The sequence below is a fragment of the Hippopotamus amphibius genome, chromosome 3, assembly GCF_030028045.1.
Source record: "Hippopotamus amphibius kiboko isolate mHipAmp2 chromosome 3, mHipAmp2.hap2, whole genome shotgun sequence".
Taxonomy (NCBI): domain Eukaryota; kingdom Metazoa; phylum Chordata; class Mammalia; order Artiodactyla; family Hippopotamidae; genus Hippopotamus; species Hippopotamus amphibius.
In genome coordinates this window covers 36532351-36551366 of record NC_080188.1, presented here as the reverse complement: position 1 = coordinate 36551366, position 19016 = coordinate 36532351, and positions in this window count along the sequence as shown.

Here is a 19016-nt window from a genome sequence, read left to right as displayed (position 1 = left end):
TTAGAGAAACATTAGAACAATTCTTTTGTTCGGGTGCACTTACTGCTAGATTCCAAAATAAATGGTTTTCCACATTTCCTGTTAAAAACAGAAAATGCAAAAACTTGGCAGATAACTCTTCTCATCAAATTGTCCTGCATATTTTGTCAGCAACATTTTTCGTTATTCTTTCACAGTGATAACAAATTAGTTACATTTTCCTTATTGTACTATCACTGTCGGTATCTCTGTGAAAGCTATTTCCTCTTCCTGCCACTCCCTTTCCACTTCTCTTCAGCTGTTCAAGGCCAGCTCTGCTCAATGTACAGAGCAAATGTCAATCTGTGTTCCTATAGAAACATTCACATTTTATCCTGCAACAATGTCGACCAGGAGTTCCTAGAGATGGGGTTAATTCCCCATCTCTGTCCTCTCACATCTAGGATAGAGCCTGGATAATCAACACTAAATAAATAATTGATGAAATAAAAATAAAACCAAAAGTGTTCAAAGTAAATACATAGGTATCTGCTGACACACTACTAGCATATGGAATCACAACGGATTCTTGAAATTTCTTATGGACTGAATGTTTTTGCCCACTCTACCACCCCCTGTTAATTCATATGCTCAGGTCCTAACACCCATGTGACAGGACTGTATTTGGAGAGGAGGTGATAAAAATTAAATTAGTATGTAAGGTCAGGATTCTAATTCAACAGGGCTGGTGCCCCATAAGAAAAGGTAAAGACACCAGAGCTCTGTCTCCAACATGTAAGGATACAGTGAGAAAGCAGCTCTCTACAAATAAGGAAGAGAATTCTCACCAGGCACCAAACTGGCCAGCACCTTGATCTCAGATTTCCCAGCTTCCAGAACTGTGAGAAAATAAATTTCTGTTGTTTAATCCAGTCTGTGGTATTTTTTTATGGCAGCTGGATCTAAGACAATTACACTTTATATAATATGATGGATTTTATACTTTACATTATATTCTTTAAGAATTAACTCCTCATCGAATAACCCTGCTAGTAGAATGTGTATACTTAGTTTACCAAAGCAAAATTAATATTGATAAACTGTGGAAAATAAAACTGCATTTGGCATTTGGGACTTAGCTAAATGATATGCAGATGTAAATGCATAGAGTCTATTAAAAATCCCATTGACTGCCAAGGATCACAGATAGAGTTGAGCTGCCTCCAGTTTTATACATCCATTACAGAATTTGTTCTACTTTGGGTATTTTAGCCAAAATAGGGTGCATTTTTGAGACCCAAATAATATCATTTAATAAAGCTTGAACCATGGAAAACATAGTTACAGCTTCTCTAAAGAACCCACAGTAAAAACAGCATGTGTAAAAATATTTCATTCATGAATCTAACTCTGAGACTGAATTCTCCTAGTATTTTATTGATGTAAGAGTTTGGACTCCAAATTTCAAAATAAACTAACAAAAAGACACTCAAGTAGTCAGTACAAATTTTTCCAGAAAAATAAATCTCTACTTTTTAATCTATACCTCTTCTGTGCTATGAGACAACATAGTTAATCTACTCTTACTTCAGTATCTTTCTGTTTATCTCCATAATCTCTGAAATAGACAGGCCAACAAGAAAGTTTTTGGTCTTACAGTTGATTTATTGAAGGAAACATCCTTTATCATAACTTCTCTTTTATGATTTAGACTTGAAAGAAACTCATGAATATGTATAATGGAAAGTACCCTCATATTAATTCAGGGTACTATGGAAGAATTATATATGGCAAATTTTCTCATTTCATTCTCACATAACCCTAAATAACTGGTATTACTCCTGTTTTATAAAACAATAAATGAAGCAAAAAATTCATAAATAACTTGCTCAAACTCATATTGTCATTAAGTGGTAGATGTAAGATTTGAATTGCATTTCCTTTAGAAGTCCTGAAAATATTTTTACAAAATTGAGGAGTAAATAAAAATGATTATGAAGATAAGTTAAAAAAATAATGAAATACAGTTTATTTCCCAAAGCTGTTTAAATGGATGTATAGTCTCTTACTTAAACACTTAAAAATAATTCAAAGATGTCTACAAAAGATATTAAGTTACATGTATGTAAGTAGAATACAAAGTCAAAGAAGGGGGAGAAAATAAATACTGCTAAAGCCATGGAAGAGTTCACAAGCAAAACCATTTAGCCAACAGTGTTTCTTTTGCATCTTAAACATAAAAACATGTTATATGTAGTCATTTGCTGTATAAGAATGTTTTTTCTTGCATTCTACAATGCCAGGATGTGTTATGTATGAGTATTTTAAGTATTAGTTTTAATCTCAATTTTGAAATGAAAAAATCTGAGTTTAAGGACCTTAAGTGACTTATCTAAGGTGACTAAGCCAAAAGATGTCAGTGCTGGATCAAGAACCCAAATTTTTTACTCCTGTCCCAGAAACCTTTTCTTTAAATCCTCAAAATTAGAACAAATGCCACTTCCTCCCCGCCATAAAACTTTGCCTAAAATAGCCTTCAAGTGATAAGGAATCCATACATCTTACAATAAGAAATGTTAATATTCATTAATCAAAGCACTTGTTTATTGGATTTGTTATCAAGGTAAAAAACATACTTTGAATAAATATTTAATTTCCTCCTAAGGGCACCAAGCAAATAACACCATTCATCTTCTAATCCTTGTACATGCAGGCAAGGAAAGGTTGCTGAGGAATAAAGTGCTTGCAGGACTTAATATTAGACTGTTTAGATTTACAAATTCTTGGTGGTAGTAATGTTAGTAAATATAGCCCACTTGTCACTTTTTTATTTTAAACTCAGAATGGAAATATTATACTCTCTAACTCTCACAGTACATGCTGAGTTATGAAACCAATAAAATTTAGATCAAATATTAAGTAAAAGGACTGACATAGGCAGAACAATGGGAATAGAATGATATAAATTTACTAAAATTTTAATTTGGAAAAATGCAAAGAAAAAGAGCTACTAAAAAAATTTAACACTTTCAGAGTGCAGTCTCATTTTTAGTTGCATCACCAACTATAGGACTAGCATATAGATGCAGCATTAATGTACTTACAATCAGTCCTAAACATATTTGAAACAGACACTAAAGTCTTAGATGGTACAGATTTTACAGCTTTAAACACTTTAAAATATTTTCAGTTTGTTCTGTGAGTAAAAATTTTTTCTTTTTTCTTTTTTTTTTTGGCTGCGTGCAGTCTTTCTCTAGTTTTGGTGAGCCAGCGTTACTCAGTTGCAGTGCGTGGGCTCCTCAGTGCGGTGGCTTCTCTTGTTGTGGAGCACAGGCTCTAGGTGCACGGGCTTCAGTAATTGTGGCACACGGGCTCAGTAGTTGCAGCACATGGGCTCTAGAGCTCAGGCTCAGTAGTTGTGGCACACGGGCTTAGTTGCTCCATGGCATGTGGGATCTTCCTGGGCCAGGGATCAAACCCATGTCCCCTGCATTGGCAGGCAGATTCTTAACCACTGTACCACCAGGGAAGTCTTGTTCTATGAGTAAGATTTTTAAATGTAGAAATTGCATCATATATCATACAGTCTAAAGACTGCTTGTATTACTTCTAAGGTGAAACTTCTTTACTAATTAGGTAAATTCTAGAAAAAGTTTTAATTAGAGTGCCAACAGAGTTGTGGTCTTTCAGTTCTGTCTTTCAATAAATTCATATTTTAACAACTTTTTCTTTCATTTTGCTGCTTTTATTACCTAGAAGAATGACTCATCATTATCTATTTCCAAATAAAAGCAGACTAAGAGGAAATCATTAGTTCTTCTTTTACAGGTTAATATTTGTAAGCTTAAGTAAGTTGGTTAATGATGACAGTTGAACACATTAGATTAATCATAAGAGATAGGAGATAGGATTTAAATTGATCTTAGCCATTTTGAGTCATAGCTCATTGAGTTAAGAAATACATTTAATCAGTAATACTTGTTGCTGGCATGACAAAAAATTGCAGAGTTTCAATAAAATCTATTTTAAGTTTTTCATGAAATTCTGATTAGGTTGACATTTTTCTTTGTCTGCGTTGGGTAAGCCAAAAAGTTCCTTCTGTTTTTAAGTGAAAATAAAAGACACATTTTTCATACTCACCAAAAACTTTATTGAACAATGTAGTCACCATTTTGTTCCACTACCTTCTGCCATTTTTCAAAAACTTCATAATTCCATCTTCTCAAAACTTTTTATCTTTTTGAGCAAAGAACTGTTCCAGGTGCCTTTTACAGTCTTCCAGGGAATTGAATTTTCTTCTATTAAGAGAATTTTGTAAAGACAAAAATAAATGGAAAACTGAAGATGCAATATCTGATGAATATGGCAGATCAATCAGAACTTCCCAGCCAAGCTGTAACAGTTTTCATCTGGTGATCAAAGAAACATGTGGTCTTGCATTATCCTAATGGAAGATTATGCATTTTCTGTTGACTAATTCGGGTTGCTTTTTGTCTAATGCTGCTTTCAGTTGGTCTAATTAGGAGTAGTACTTGGAATTAATTGTTTGGCTTTCTGAAAGGAGCTCATAATAGAGGACTCTCTTCCAATCCTACCATATACACAACATCATCTTCTTGGATGAAGACTGGGCTTTGATGTGGTTGGTGGTGGTTCATTTCACTTGCCCCATGATCTCTTCCATTCCACATTATTGTACAGTATCCTCTTTTCGTGGCCCATCACAATTTGTTTTAAAAACAGAACATTTTCATTACGTTTAAGTAGAGAATTGCATGCAGAAATACGGTCAAGAAGGTTTTTTTCTCTTAACTTATGTGGAACCCAACATCAAAGCAATTCAAATAACCAAGCTGGTGCAAATGACTTTCAACACTTGATTTGGATATTTTCAGTATGTTGGCTGTCTCCCACATGGTATAACGTTGATTGTTCTCAATTAATGTCTTGATTTGCTCACTATCAACTTCAACTGGTCTACCCAACCAGGGAGCACTGTCTAGCGAGAAATCTCCAGCATGAAACTTTGCAGACAACTTTTGACTTATTTGATCAGTCACAGCACCTTTTCCATACACTGCACAGTTTTTTTTTGCATTTCAGTTGCATTTTTACCTTTCTTGAAATAATAAAACATACTATGCTGAAAATGTTGCTTTTCTCCCCATCTTCAATATTAAAATAACTAAACAGAAATTCACCAATTTTGATAAGCTTTTTTAAAATACATGCTGATATGACAGCTGTATCAATACAATCTAACAAAATTGTTTTGAATGAAGTTAAAGGCAGTTAAGCACTACTAGAGCCATCTTACAGAAAAAAAAAATGAATGAACGTTTTGGCCAATCCAATATTTATCCAATCTTCTTCATTTTTTTTTTTTTTGTAATTATAATCATTGTACCTTCCTTGGTTCACCAGGGAAAAACAACCATTAAAATACAAAAGATGATAAAAATTCAGGTAACTTATCTTATTATTCTGTTTCTAGAGAGCATAATATTGTTATCTTAAATGGATTTTTACATATTTGCATACAAAAATAAGTGCATTTTAAGACAGTGGTTCATTATTAGTCACACAGATTTCATGAACAAACTTTAGGTTCTCCTAAAAAGTGAAGTTAAAAGCACTCAGAATAAAAGTCTCACATAAAAAACCCAACTTTATACCTCAAGGAACCAGAAAAAGAAGAATAAATGAAGCCTAAAGTTAAGAGGAAAAAGGAAATAACAAAGATCAGAGCAGAATTAAATTAGAGACTGAAAAGACAATAAAAAAAAATCAGTGAGACTAACAGCTGTTCACTGAAAAAAAAAATTAACAAACCTTTAGCTAGACTTACCAAGAAAAGAGACAGAACTCAAATAAGAAAATCAAAATAAGAAACCACTGAATTACAAACTATCATAAGAGACTACTATGAACAATTATATGCCAACAAATTGGACAATCTAGAAGAAGTGGATAAATTCCTAGAAATATAAAATTTTCCAAGACTGAATCATGAAGAAATAGAAAATCTGAACAGACAAATTACCAGCAAGGAGATTGAACCAGTGATCAAATGACTTTGCTGATGTTTCTACCAAATTTTCAAATAAGAATTAATACCCATCCTTCTCAAACTCTTCCAAAAAAATAGAAGAGAAGGGAACACTTCCAAATATATTTTAAGAAGCCAGCATTACCATATACCAAATCAGACAAAGACCACAAGAAAAGGAAATTACAAGACAATATTCCTAATGAACATAGATGCAAAAATCTTCAGCAAAATGTTAGCAAATTGAATTCAACAATACATTTTAAAGGATTATACACCATGATCAAGTGAAATTTATTCCAAGGATGCAAGGATGGTTCAACACCGACAAATCAGTCAATGTGTACACCACATTGACAAAATGAAGGCTAAAAATCATATGGTCATCTCAATAGATGCAGAAAAAGCATTTGACAATATTCAACATCAATTAATGATAAAGACTTTTAACAAAGTGGGTACAGAAGAAACGCACCTCAACATAGTAAAGGCCGTATATGACAAGCCCACAGCTAACATCATCCTCAATGGTGAAAAGCTGAAAGCATTTCCTCAAAGATATGGAACAAAACAGGATTGCCTACTCATTAATTTTATTAAATGTAGTATTGGATATCCAATAAAAATCATTCAAATTAGAAAATAAGTAAAATTTTCACTATTTACAGATGACATGATATTATATATAGAAAACCCTAAGGAATCCACCAAAAAACCGTTAGAACTAATAAAGCATAAAATATCAATAAACAAAATAAATAAAATATCAATAAACAAAATTCTATTGCATTCCTATACATTAATAACAAACTATCAGGAAGAAAAATTAAGAAAGTAATCCTATTTGCAAGTTCATCAAAAAGAATAAAATATCTAAGGATAAACTTAACCAAGGAATTGAAAGACTTGTACACAAAAAAATTACATTGTGATGAAAGAAAATGAACTCACAAATAAATAGAAAGATATGTCATGATCATAGACTGAAAGAATTAATATTGTTTAAGTGTCCATTCTACCCAAGTAGTCTATAGATTCAATGCAATCACAATCAAAATTTCAATGGTATTTTTCACAGAAATAGAAAAAGCAACCCTAAAATTTGTGTGGAACCACAAAAGATCCCAAATAGCCAAAGCAACCTGGAGAAAAAACAAAGCTGGAGGCATCACATTCCCTGATTTCAAATTATATCACAAAGCAGTAGTAACCAAAACAGTATGGTATTGGCATAAAAACAGACACAAAGATCAATGGAACAGAATAGAGAGTCCAAAAATTTAATAAAAAAGAAAAGAAATTGGATCACTATATTACACCATACACAAAAATTAGCTCATAACAGATTAAAAACTTGAGTGTAAGATGTGAAGTTATAAAATTATAAAATTTCTAGAAGAAAGCAGAGACAGTAAACTCTTTCAACTTGGTCTTGGCAATGATATTTTGGATTTCATGCCAAAAACAAAGGCAACAAAAGCAAAAATCAACAAGTGGAAATACATCAAACTAAAAATCTTCTGCAGTAGAAGAAGCTATCAACAAAATGAAAAGTCAACATACCAAATGGGAGAAAATATTTGCAAATCATATATCTGATAAGAGGTTAATATCCAAAATATATAAAGGATTCATTCAACTCAACAGCAAAATAAAAAATCTAATTAAAAGATGGGCAAAGGATCTGAATAGACATTTTTTCAAAAGAGACATACAGTTGGCCAACAGATACATGAAGAAATGCTCAACATCACTAGTCATCAGGGAAAACACAAAACCACAATGAGATAATATCTCATACCTGCTAGAATAGCTATTATTAAAAAGAAAAGAAATAACAAGTATTGACAAAAATATGGAGAAAAGGGCACCCTGGTGTAGTGGTGCAACAGTGGGTTGCATAATTGGTGCAACCATTAATGGAAAACAGTATAGAGTTTCTTCAGAAAATTAAAACTAGTACTATCATATGATCCAGCAATTCCACTCCTGGGTATTTATCCAAAGGAAAAAAAACAAAAACAGAAACACTAACTCAGAAAGATATATGCACTCTTATGTTCATTGCAGCATCATTTACAATAGCCAAGATATGAAACAACCTAAGTGTCTATTGATAGATGAATGGATAAAGAAAATGTGGTACATATACATACATATATATACATACATACACACACACACGTACATCAGGCCAGGCCATTTATACTATATTTGAAAGGATATTACTTAGCCAAAAAAAAGAATGAAATCTTGCCTTTTGCAACAATATGGATGGACCTTGAGAGCATTATGCTAAGTAAAATATTTCAGAAAAAGACAAATACAATATCATATCACTTACATGAGAAATTTAAAAAGAAAAAAAATCTGTAGATACAGGGAACAGATTGGAGGTTGCCAGCGGCAGGGTTGGGTGCTGGGCAAAATGGGTGAAGGGAGTTAAAAGCTACAAACTTCCAGTTATAAAGTAAATAAGTCATGGGCATGTAATGCACAACATGGAAACTATAGTTAATAATATTGTACTGCATATCTGAAAGTTGCCAAGGGAGTAAATCTTGAAAGTTTTCATAATAGGAAAAAAATTCTATAACTATATATACTGACAAATGTTAACTAGACTTATTATCATGATCTTTTTGTAACATATACAAATATTGAATCATTAAGGTATACACCTGAAACTAATATATGTCATTATATAAGAATATAAGTACACAATATAAATAAATAAAAGCACTCAGAATGATGCTAAATCAAAGAAATTCATCAGAGAATGAGTATTTAATAAACATTTCTGATATTTTCTGTTCTCACTCTTTATGAGTCAAAATTATTTTAACCAGAGATTATTTTCTCTGTGAATTTTAAAATGGAGACTTGTTTAATCAATCTTTGTCCAGATCAAAATTTTAACTATTTTTACTTCTGCTTTTAAAATGATTTTTAGATCATTATTTTTTGAAGTCAGGTCTTCCAGGTCTAGACTTGGCAGATTAAAATGTTATGAAGATTTTTTTCTTTCATTTAAAGCAGTCAATAACTATTTTTACTCTTTTAAGAATGGGTTTTTATTTCATATTTGATTACACCAATTATACTTTATCAGATAATAACAAATGTATCTTGTAGTTTTTAATATCACTATTTAGATGGGGTTATTCTGGCAGTTTTTATTCCACTAAATAGAATTATCATAATTTTAAGTTGTGCCAGGGTTATTTTGAATAAATGCTAAGACACTGCTTTCCAAAGAGTAGGCCCAGAAGTAGATGAAGAGTTGGTTATCTTTGCATTCTGATTTAACACAACCCATTAGTCCAAATTACAGATGTATAATCTGTCATTTTACCATTATTATTTTTTGCAGACTTGAAAAACTTTGTTTTTTTTAAACCACCCTATTAATATGCATAAAACCCGTAGAGAATCTCAGGCTTACCCTTGGCAAAAATATTAAAATAAGCACTAATTTTCAGAATACTTGGCTTTTCCTTTCCGTGCAACTATTTCACAACTTAAATTCCATCCAGAGTTATAAACACTCTTGTATTATTTCCCTCCTTTTTCATCAATGACTTTGTATAAAATTAAGTCAACTCTGAAACAAGGATATATTATTTCAATATGAATAACATTCTAGGCTCTGGGAAGTTGATATAATTACCATTCTCATAAGAAAAGTAGATGCCCAAGGAGATAGCTGATAATCAGCAAAACAAGCATTGGAACTCAGTTCTCTAGTTCATTTAACTTGAACTGGAGAACTGAATGCTTTCATTCTCTTCAATGAATTCCTGACATTATCAAATACACGAGCAAAAACTAACAAATCAGTCTCTCTCTCTCTCTGTCTCTTTCTCTCTCAGTATCCATAAATTTCTACTCTAGCTAATCTATGTGTGAATGTACACACACGTGTGTGCACACACACACAATGCTGGAAAGGAAGTATTCTTTTCTTTTTAAAGGGCACTAAATGCCAAATTACAGTAACAATTTCACCTCCTTTTTATCTTAAATAGCACTTGGAGAGGTCAGTTGCTGATTCATTCATGTAAGCATGAAATACTGAGAAAAAGTGATGGCTGAGTGGTTAAGAAGTTGAACAAAGTTTTCATTAGTTTCAGACCAGAACAGAAAATAAAGTTCAGAGCTAAACAGGGTGGAGAGAGCAGTCTTTAAATTATGACCAACATTATTAGCAGACCTGGCACACTTAGATGTTGGTGTTCAAGTACTTTTCTCCATTGAAAGAGACTAGAACTCCTTAGAGAACTGACTAATTCTAGGACTGGGGCAGGGAATGAACAAGATGACTGTGGAATATCTTGTGTCCCAAATTTGGGAAGTGCCTAAAGAATGATAAAAATGTTCAGAATGACACTAAAACTAGCTAAAAGAAGATCCCACTGATCAAATCTGGGACAAATTTATCTTTAAAGTACCTTTGAAATGTAGCAGTTTATAGCACATTGAATAAAATTGGAAAAATATGAGTCTATATTGATAAAAATTAATAAATGGATAACATGAACATTTGAAAAGATTAAGGATAATTTTAAAGATTCATATGCTTCACCACAAGGTTAAAAAGTAACTTCACACTTACCTCTGCTTTGCAGACCCCTCTTTCATCTAGTGATGAAAGCATGTTTGCCAAGCAAATAGTCTACAGAGTGACATTCTAGGTCTCTTTCTGGCTGACTATGAGGAGGAATCCAATTAGATAATGCATTGTATCAGATTAATTTGAGCTTTTCCTTGCCCCCTTTTCCCTTTTTTCCTTGCCCCCTTTTCCCTTTTTTCATCAACTTCCCTGCTTGGTCTTATATCTCCTTACTAAATCCTTAGCATTTTAATCCTTGCTTTAGTCACTGCTATTTTAGGACATTATCTAAGCATTTGGTTTACACTTGAAATTCAAACAATGTAATACCCACATCAACAAAATCAAATAGAACAATCCCTATAAACATCACAATAGATACAGAAGAAGCATTTAATAAAAGTCAAAATTCACTTTATAATAAAACTATTGACAACTTAGTAACAGAGAAAATGTCCTTAGGTTAATAATTAATATCTATAAATAATAGCATAATTAATGATTAATCAATATCAATAGCATAGTTAATAGTGAAATAATAAAAGATATTTTTATCTGAGCTGAAAATATAAGAATGCCCTTCAGCATTTATAATTACTATTATATTTGATATTTTCTTAGATGCAAGAAAAAGAATTACAAGAACTTGAAAGAAATAAAACTGATTGTTTGCAGATGACATACCTAGTTACATAAAAATCCATAATCTAAAATACATTTATAGGATTAAAATGCAATGTAGAAAGGTCATTTCATAAAATTTCCACATACAAAAATCAATTGCATGTCAAAGAGTGTTCTGCCTATGTTTTCCTCTAGGAGTTTTATAGTGTCTGGCCTTACATGGAGGTCTTTAATCCATTTGGAGTTTATTTTTGTGTATGGTGTTAGGAAGTGTTCTCATTTCATTCTTTTACATGTTGCTGTCCAATTTTCCCAGCACCACTTATTGAAGAGGCTGTCTTTTTTCCATTGTATACTCGTGCCTCCTTTGTCAAAGATAAGGTGCCCATATGTGTTTGGGCTTACTTCTGAGTTCTCTATTCTATTCCATTGATCTTCCTTTCTATTTTTGTGCCAGTACCATACTGTCTTGATCACTATGGCCTTGTAGTATAGTTTGAAGTCAGGAAGCCTGATTCCACCAACTCCGTTTTTCCTTCTCAAGATTGCTTTGGCTATTCGGGGTCTTTTGCGTTTCCATACAAATCGTAAGATTTCTTGCTCTAGTTCTGTGAAAAATGCCATTGGTAATTTGATCGGGATTGCATTGAATCTGTAAATTGCTTTGGGTAGTACAGTCATTTTCACGATGTTGATTCTTCCAATCCAGGAACATGGTATGTCCCTCCATCTGTTTGTGTCATCTTTGATTTCTTTCATCAATGTCTTAAAGTTTTCTGCATACAGATCTTTTGCCTCCTTAGGCAGGTTTATTCCTAGGTATTTTATTCTTTTTGTTGCAATGGTCAAAGCAACATCCTTTTTGACCCACCTCCTAGAATCATGGAAATAAAATCAAGAATAAACGAATGGAACCTCATGAAACTTAAAAGCTTTTGCACGGCAAAAGAAACCATAAACAAGACTAAAAGGCAACCCTCAGAATGGGAAAAAATAATTGCCTATGAAACAACGGACAAAGGATTAACCTCCAAAATATACAAGCAGCTCATGCAGCTTCATACCAAAAAAGCAAACAACCCAATCCACAAATGGGCAGAAGACCTAAATAGACATTTCTCCAAAGAAGACATACAGATGGCCAACAAACACATGAAAAGATGCTCAACATCACTCATCATCAGAGAAATGCAAGTCAAAGCCACAATGAGGTATCACCTCACACCAGTCAGAATGGCCATCATCACAAAGTCTGGAAACAACAAATGTTGGAGAGGGTGTGGAGAAAAGGGAACTCTCCTGCACTGTTGGTGGGACTGTAAGTTGGTACAGCCACTATGGAAAACAATTTGGAGGTTCCTTAAAAAACTACAAATAGAACTACCATATGATCCAGTAATCCCACTCCTGGGCATATACCCAAAGAAAACCATCATCCCAAAAGAAACTTGTACCATAATGTTTATTGCAGCACTCTTTACAATAGCCAGGACATGGAAGCAACCTAAATGCCCATCAACAAATGAGTGGATACAGAAGATGTGGCATATATATACAATGGAATATTACTCAGCTATAAAAAGGGATGAGATGGAGCTATATGTAATGAGGTGGATAGAACTACAATCTGTCATACATAGTGAAGTAAGTCAGAAAGAGAAGGACAAATATTGTATGCTAACTCACATATACGGAATCTAAAAATGGTACTGATGAACTCAGTGACAAGAACAAGGAAGCAGATACAGAGAATGGACTGGAGAACTCGAGGTATGGGAGGGGGCGGGGGGTGAAGGGGAAACTGAGAAGAAGCGAGAGAGTAGCACAGACATATATATACTACCAACTGTAAAATAGTCAGTGGGAAGTTGTTATATAACAAAGGGAGTCCAACTCGAGGATGGAAGATGCCTTAGAGGACTGGGGCAGGGAGGGTGGGGGGGACTCGAGGGGGGCCGTCAAGGAAGGGAGGGAATATGGGGATATGTGTATAAAAACAGTTGATTGAACCTGGTGTACCCCCCCCAAAAAAAAAAACAATTGCATTTGAATAAACAATAAAAATAACATTAAAATAAAATAATATTTGCAATTACTTTTAAAAAGCGATTCTCATGAATAAATCTAGTTGTAAGAATTTAAAAAACAAGAAAACTGCACAGAAATACATAAATACTATTGAGAGAAATTAAAGGAGCTCTTTAAACACTTAAAAATATATCTTATTCATTAATGACATGATCAGTACTGTAAAGAACTAATCTATAGATTTGATTCAATGCAAACATACAATAATACAGGAGCATGTTGTGTGTATAAGTGTGTGTTACTTTCAAATTCATATAGAAGTGAAATGAACCAAGAATAGATAAGACAATACTGATGAAGCAAAACACTGATAGAAAACTTAAGTTGGTAGATACCAAGGTTTATTTTAAAACTTCAGTAATTAGGAATGTGTACTATTAGTGCAAGGAGAACCCAAATAAGTCAACAAAACACATTTAATTTACATCCAATGTGGCATTTCAGAGCAGTGGGAAAGTCTTTACAATAAATTGTATTGTATCAATGAAATATATATCCATTGATCCCCACCTTACACCATACACACACACACAAACTATTACATGTGAATTGTATATATAAATGTTAGAGGTAGAGCTTATAGAAAAATATCAATAACAAAAGAAAATAATAATAAATAGGTACACATAATTAACATACATTAGAGGAGTGAGAATTTGTGGTATAATTCAAATAGAGTAAAATTTATCTGTTAAGATGTACAGTTTTATGAGCTTTAACAAAATCGAAGCTTACTTTTAAAACATCACAGATTTGTAAAGAAAATATGATAAACTGGACTACATTAAAATGTATGAAATTCTGCTTATCAAAAGATTTTATTAAAAAGTGAAAAGTTAAGCTACAGAGTAGAAAAAATATTTCAATTCATAGTACAACAAATTATTTGAATACTGAAAATATACAGAAAACCCCATAAGTCAAAAAAGAAAAACTCTACTGGAAAAAAAAAACAATGAGGAAAAGATATGAATAGACATTTTAAATCAAAAGACATTCAAATGAGAAACAAATTTAAGTATGTTACAACTCATGAGGGAAATGTTCATTAACATCACACTTTTGATCCCAATCTGTACTCACCAATGCAAAAATAAACATACAAGTCAAGTGTTAGCAAGGATGTAAAGTAACCAGAATTCTCATTCATTGATGATGTAAGAATAAGATGATACTAATGCTTTGGGAAGCTGGTAATGTCTACTATAGCTCAAAATATGCATGTTCTGTGACCCAGCAACTGCACTGCTAATATATATGCAAGAGAAATACATTCCAAAAGATGTACACAGAATGTGCATAACATTATTCATAAGAACCAAAACCTTAAAACTACTCAAATATCCATTCACAACAAAAAGAGTAAGCAAGCAAAAGGTAGTATTCTCACACACAAAGAGCTACTATTATACAACTATATTGATAAACAAACTGTATTCATATTCAGTAACCTGTATGAACCTCACAAATATGAGGTTAATTTTAAGAAGCCAGTCACAAAAGAATTCACATGTTTACTCCATATAAATAAAATGCAAAAGAGGGAAAATAATCTATGATTTGAGAAGTAAGGTAGTACTCATCTTTGGAGAGATTACGGGGTGGGGGCTGTAGAGAATGGGTAAGTTTCTGTTTCATAGAATTGAACAGACGGTTCACTTTTTGATAATTCATCAAGCTTTACACTTAGGATTTGTTTGCATTTATGTATGTATGCTATACTGAGGTGAAATATTTATTAAAATTGGTTGGTACTTTTATTTAGTCTATCCTCTATTTTTTAATAGAAATATAACCATATTAAATTAATTGCCATAAAGAAAATTTGATATTCACATATTATGTACCCAGATTTATTCCATAGCTTTGAATACTCCTTGGAACATCACTTCTGTACTCTCCAAATTACACTAAAACATGAGAAGATGGTAATCAAGTCACCTCAGTGAATCAAAACCTATTAGCTAATAATGTAATGGCAAATTGCAGGAAATTCAGTGGGCACCAATTTGAGTGTCAATCCAGCCTTCCTTTTTGGGCACTGCCTGCCCCACCCAGGTTTGCTTCCTTGTATCATTTTTTCTTTTCTATGATTTGACTCTCCTGGCTGCAGGTGGTTGAACATAGGTGAAAATTATTACCTAAACTGGGACTTTTCATTCTATCTTTTGGAAACTTGAAATTTAAGTTGAAAAGAGCTTACCATGAACTGGCCTATTAAATAAAGGTGATATAAATCTGGAAGCCATTAATGCACCAATTTCCACTCCTTTGGACCAATAAGCAGAAAATATTGGTCTGCAGAGAAAGAAGAATGGAACAAATATGCAGAAAGTAGAAAAATGGAAATTCAAGAAGAGAAAACTAATGGCTTTCTAGTATAAAATTGCAGTTTCTTGCTGAGGTTCAATGTCATTTCTGCCTTGGATTACACAAGTATGTCCATTAATCCTATAAAAATATATTTCTTTTACTCTTTTGTTTTTAATGACAAAATTCATCTTTGTCATAATTGTGTCTAGGATATTTTGTACTTGCACTGTATGTGCATGAGAGCGGAAAAAAGAGCAATGTAAGTTTTCCCAAGGTGAAGATACTTATGATGGGATAAGATGTACTTTGATATCAATAAATTTAGATTTTAGAAGTTAGAGTATCTTGGTTAACTGATTATTTTTATAACTAGTTAAAGATACAGATCCAAATCAAAGGAAACTTTTAAATGACAGAAATTGCATTCTATTTATATAGAATAAATTGTAGTTAAGGCTATAAGTTATTTGTCCTCACTGACCAACAATATCATTTTAATTGTAGATTTACACTTCAGCAGACCATTATGTTATAGTAAAAGTCTGTACCAATACTAAGTATTTATAGAGAATGCATACCCCTGAACTGTCTACAGAAGGCTTTCATTACTGTGTATAAAAAGCACCCCTTTAATGTGACATAATTTAGCTGCAGTTTTTAGTTAACAAACTAACAAGTTAATGACTGTGCATAATGTTAACTGTGAATATAACACAAAGGTTACAGAATAATGTGCATATCACAGGATCAAAATTATAGTAGAAACCATCAATTCTTTATATTTTTGTGCATTAAAGAATTATAAATCTCCATTTTCCAGAAATTAAAACAAAATAAAACAAAATAAAAAACCCTAAAAACTCTTGTGCATTGAGGGATGGAATTAGGGATGGGATGTGTGTGTGTGTTTGTGTGTGTGTGTAGACAAACTTTCCTCAGAAGACATATGAGTTAAACCTTATAAAAAGAAACACAAAATGAAGGCATTTTATATTAAACAAAATTATCAATTGAACTAAACTACTTTTTTTTTACTACAGTTTCTTGCAGAAAATATGATCAATCAAGTAAGATTTACATCAGATTGTCATTTTAACTATGATGCTATAAGTCACTGGGTAAACAATAAAAACTAAATCTCAATGTTTTTCATCCCTTGGATAAATTGGACTACCAGCTAGTGGTTATTAATGGCTCAGATAGAAATCTTCTTTCCCTTTTCTGCTTTGCCATCTGGTAACAGAGCTAATTTTTTATATGCAATAATTGGATGCATGGGGTCTAAGTCAGTACAGTTCAAAAAGTGCTGACTTTCTGGTTAGAAGTTGGGGTTATATGCTTGCTCTCTGAAGAGGAAGCTATGTGACAAAGGGAAACTAAGTTTCTCTGAATGTCATTTTCATAACTTAAAAACTGAAGACAATAGTGCCTTTGTTGCAAAACTATTATAACAATTAACTAAAATACTAAAGTTCTTGACATAAAAATATGTTTATAGATAATCTTTTCTTCATCTTTCCAGAGAAGCACTTGAGATCCTAATTATATTATCAACATTCATTCAACATTTTCAAATATCTATTAAATGCCTTCTCTGATTTAGGTTTTAGAAATACAGTGGTGGACAAAATCTTGTTTTCTTGAAATTTGCATTATCATGAGCTAGATAGGTAATTGAAGAGAGACATGAGATATAATAATTTATGATGTTTTGTAAAATAATAAGCAGGATGAGGTCATAGAGAATGAGTAGAATAAAATGGTCTGGGATGGCCAGTCTTCCTGAGTAAATGATAACCAAAAGGAATAACAAAGAGCTAGGCATGTGGAGACTTTGGAAAAGAAAAGAAAGAAGGAAAGTGTAAATTGCACTAGGAAAGAAATTGGTGGAACATATCATTGAAAATATATCAGATATTAGTTCATATGGGGTCTTCTAAGCCTTGATAAAGGGTCTGATCATTTTATAAATGAAACAAAATCATTTGAAGATTTTAAGTAAGAGAGTATCTTGGTTTCTTCTAGAGTTTCTTTGTAAGGCTCTACACAATCTGTTAGCTGAGTTAACCCGTTAGAAGGGGAATGGAAAAAGAGGACCTGCTAGGGGATTATTGACATAATCTACCAATAAAGCTTATCTTCCAGTATTAGGATGGACAGAAATATAAATGCCCAAGAAGAGTTTTAAAAAATCAACTCAATAAACTCAAGCATTTGATTTCTTCTCATGTGCAACAAGAAGCCTAATTTTCTTAGAAAATGTCATGTAATAACAACAGAGGGCAAAAAAAATTCCATCATATGTCATCAACCCCACCTGGACTCTCTCACTCTTTCACATTGCACACTAGCAGTTTGAAACCTACTCAACAATCCTTGAACACTGACTCTGAATAAAATAAAAAGTTGTCATGTTAGTACACTTTAATCTTCCTGACACCAAAATCTGCATCATTTGCTTCTGCTAGATCTTTGCTTCCTTTTCTGTGAAGATATCCTACCTCTCAAGTCCATAATTTCACCAATTTCGGGAACATTTTAGCTATGTATTAATCCTCCTCACTTTCATTTATTCAATTATTGCCTCAATTAGATCTTCTAATAGCTTTAATACAGGTTCAAGATTCTCCTGCTAGGGACTTCCCTGGTGGTCCAGTGGGTAAGACTCTGTGCACCCAATACAGGGGGCCTGGGTTCAATCCCTGGTTGGGAACTAGATCCTGCATTCATGCCATAACTAAGAAGCCTGTATGCCACAATGAACAAAGATCTGGCACAGCCTAAATAAATAAATACATAAATATTTTTTAAAAAGTGTGTTACAGTTTCTTTCTTTCTTTCTTTCTTTCTTTCTTTCTTTCTTTCTTTCTTTCTTTCTTTCTTTCTTTCTTTCTTCTTTCTTTCTTTTTACAAGTTTAGTTTTATTTGGGGCAAAATGAGGACTGCAGCCCCAGGAGACAGCATCCCAGATAGCACTGAGAAACTGTTCCAAAGACATAAGGGGGAAGGTCAGTATGCATGTAATCTTGGTGAAGGAGGAGTACATGCAACCAAACACATTTTTTTCAAGTTCTTTATTGGAGTATAATTGCTTTACACTGTTGTGCCCATTTCTGCTGTACAACAAAGTGAATCAGCTGTATTTATATTTATATCCCCGTATCCCCTCCCTCCCGTGACTCCTTCCCACCCTCCCTATCCCACCCCTCTAAGTCATCACCAATCAATTAGTTATTTTTGTAGAGGGTTTCTGCTAGTCAGGAGGAGTAGACATCACCATGAAGGGATTTAGTGCTTTTCTAGATATGAGGAGATGCAAGGATTGGCTCACAAAAACAGTTTTTTATTAAGAAAAAGAGATTCTCCTGTTAG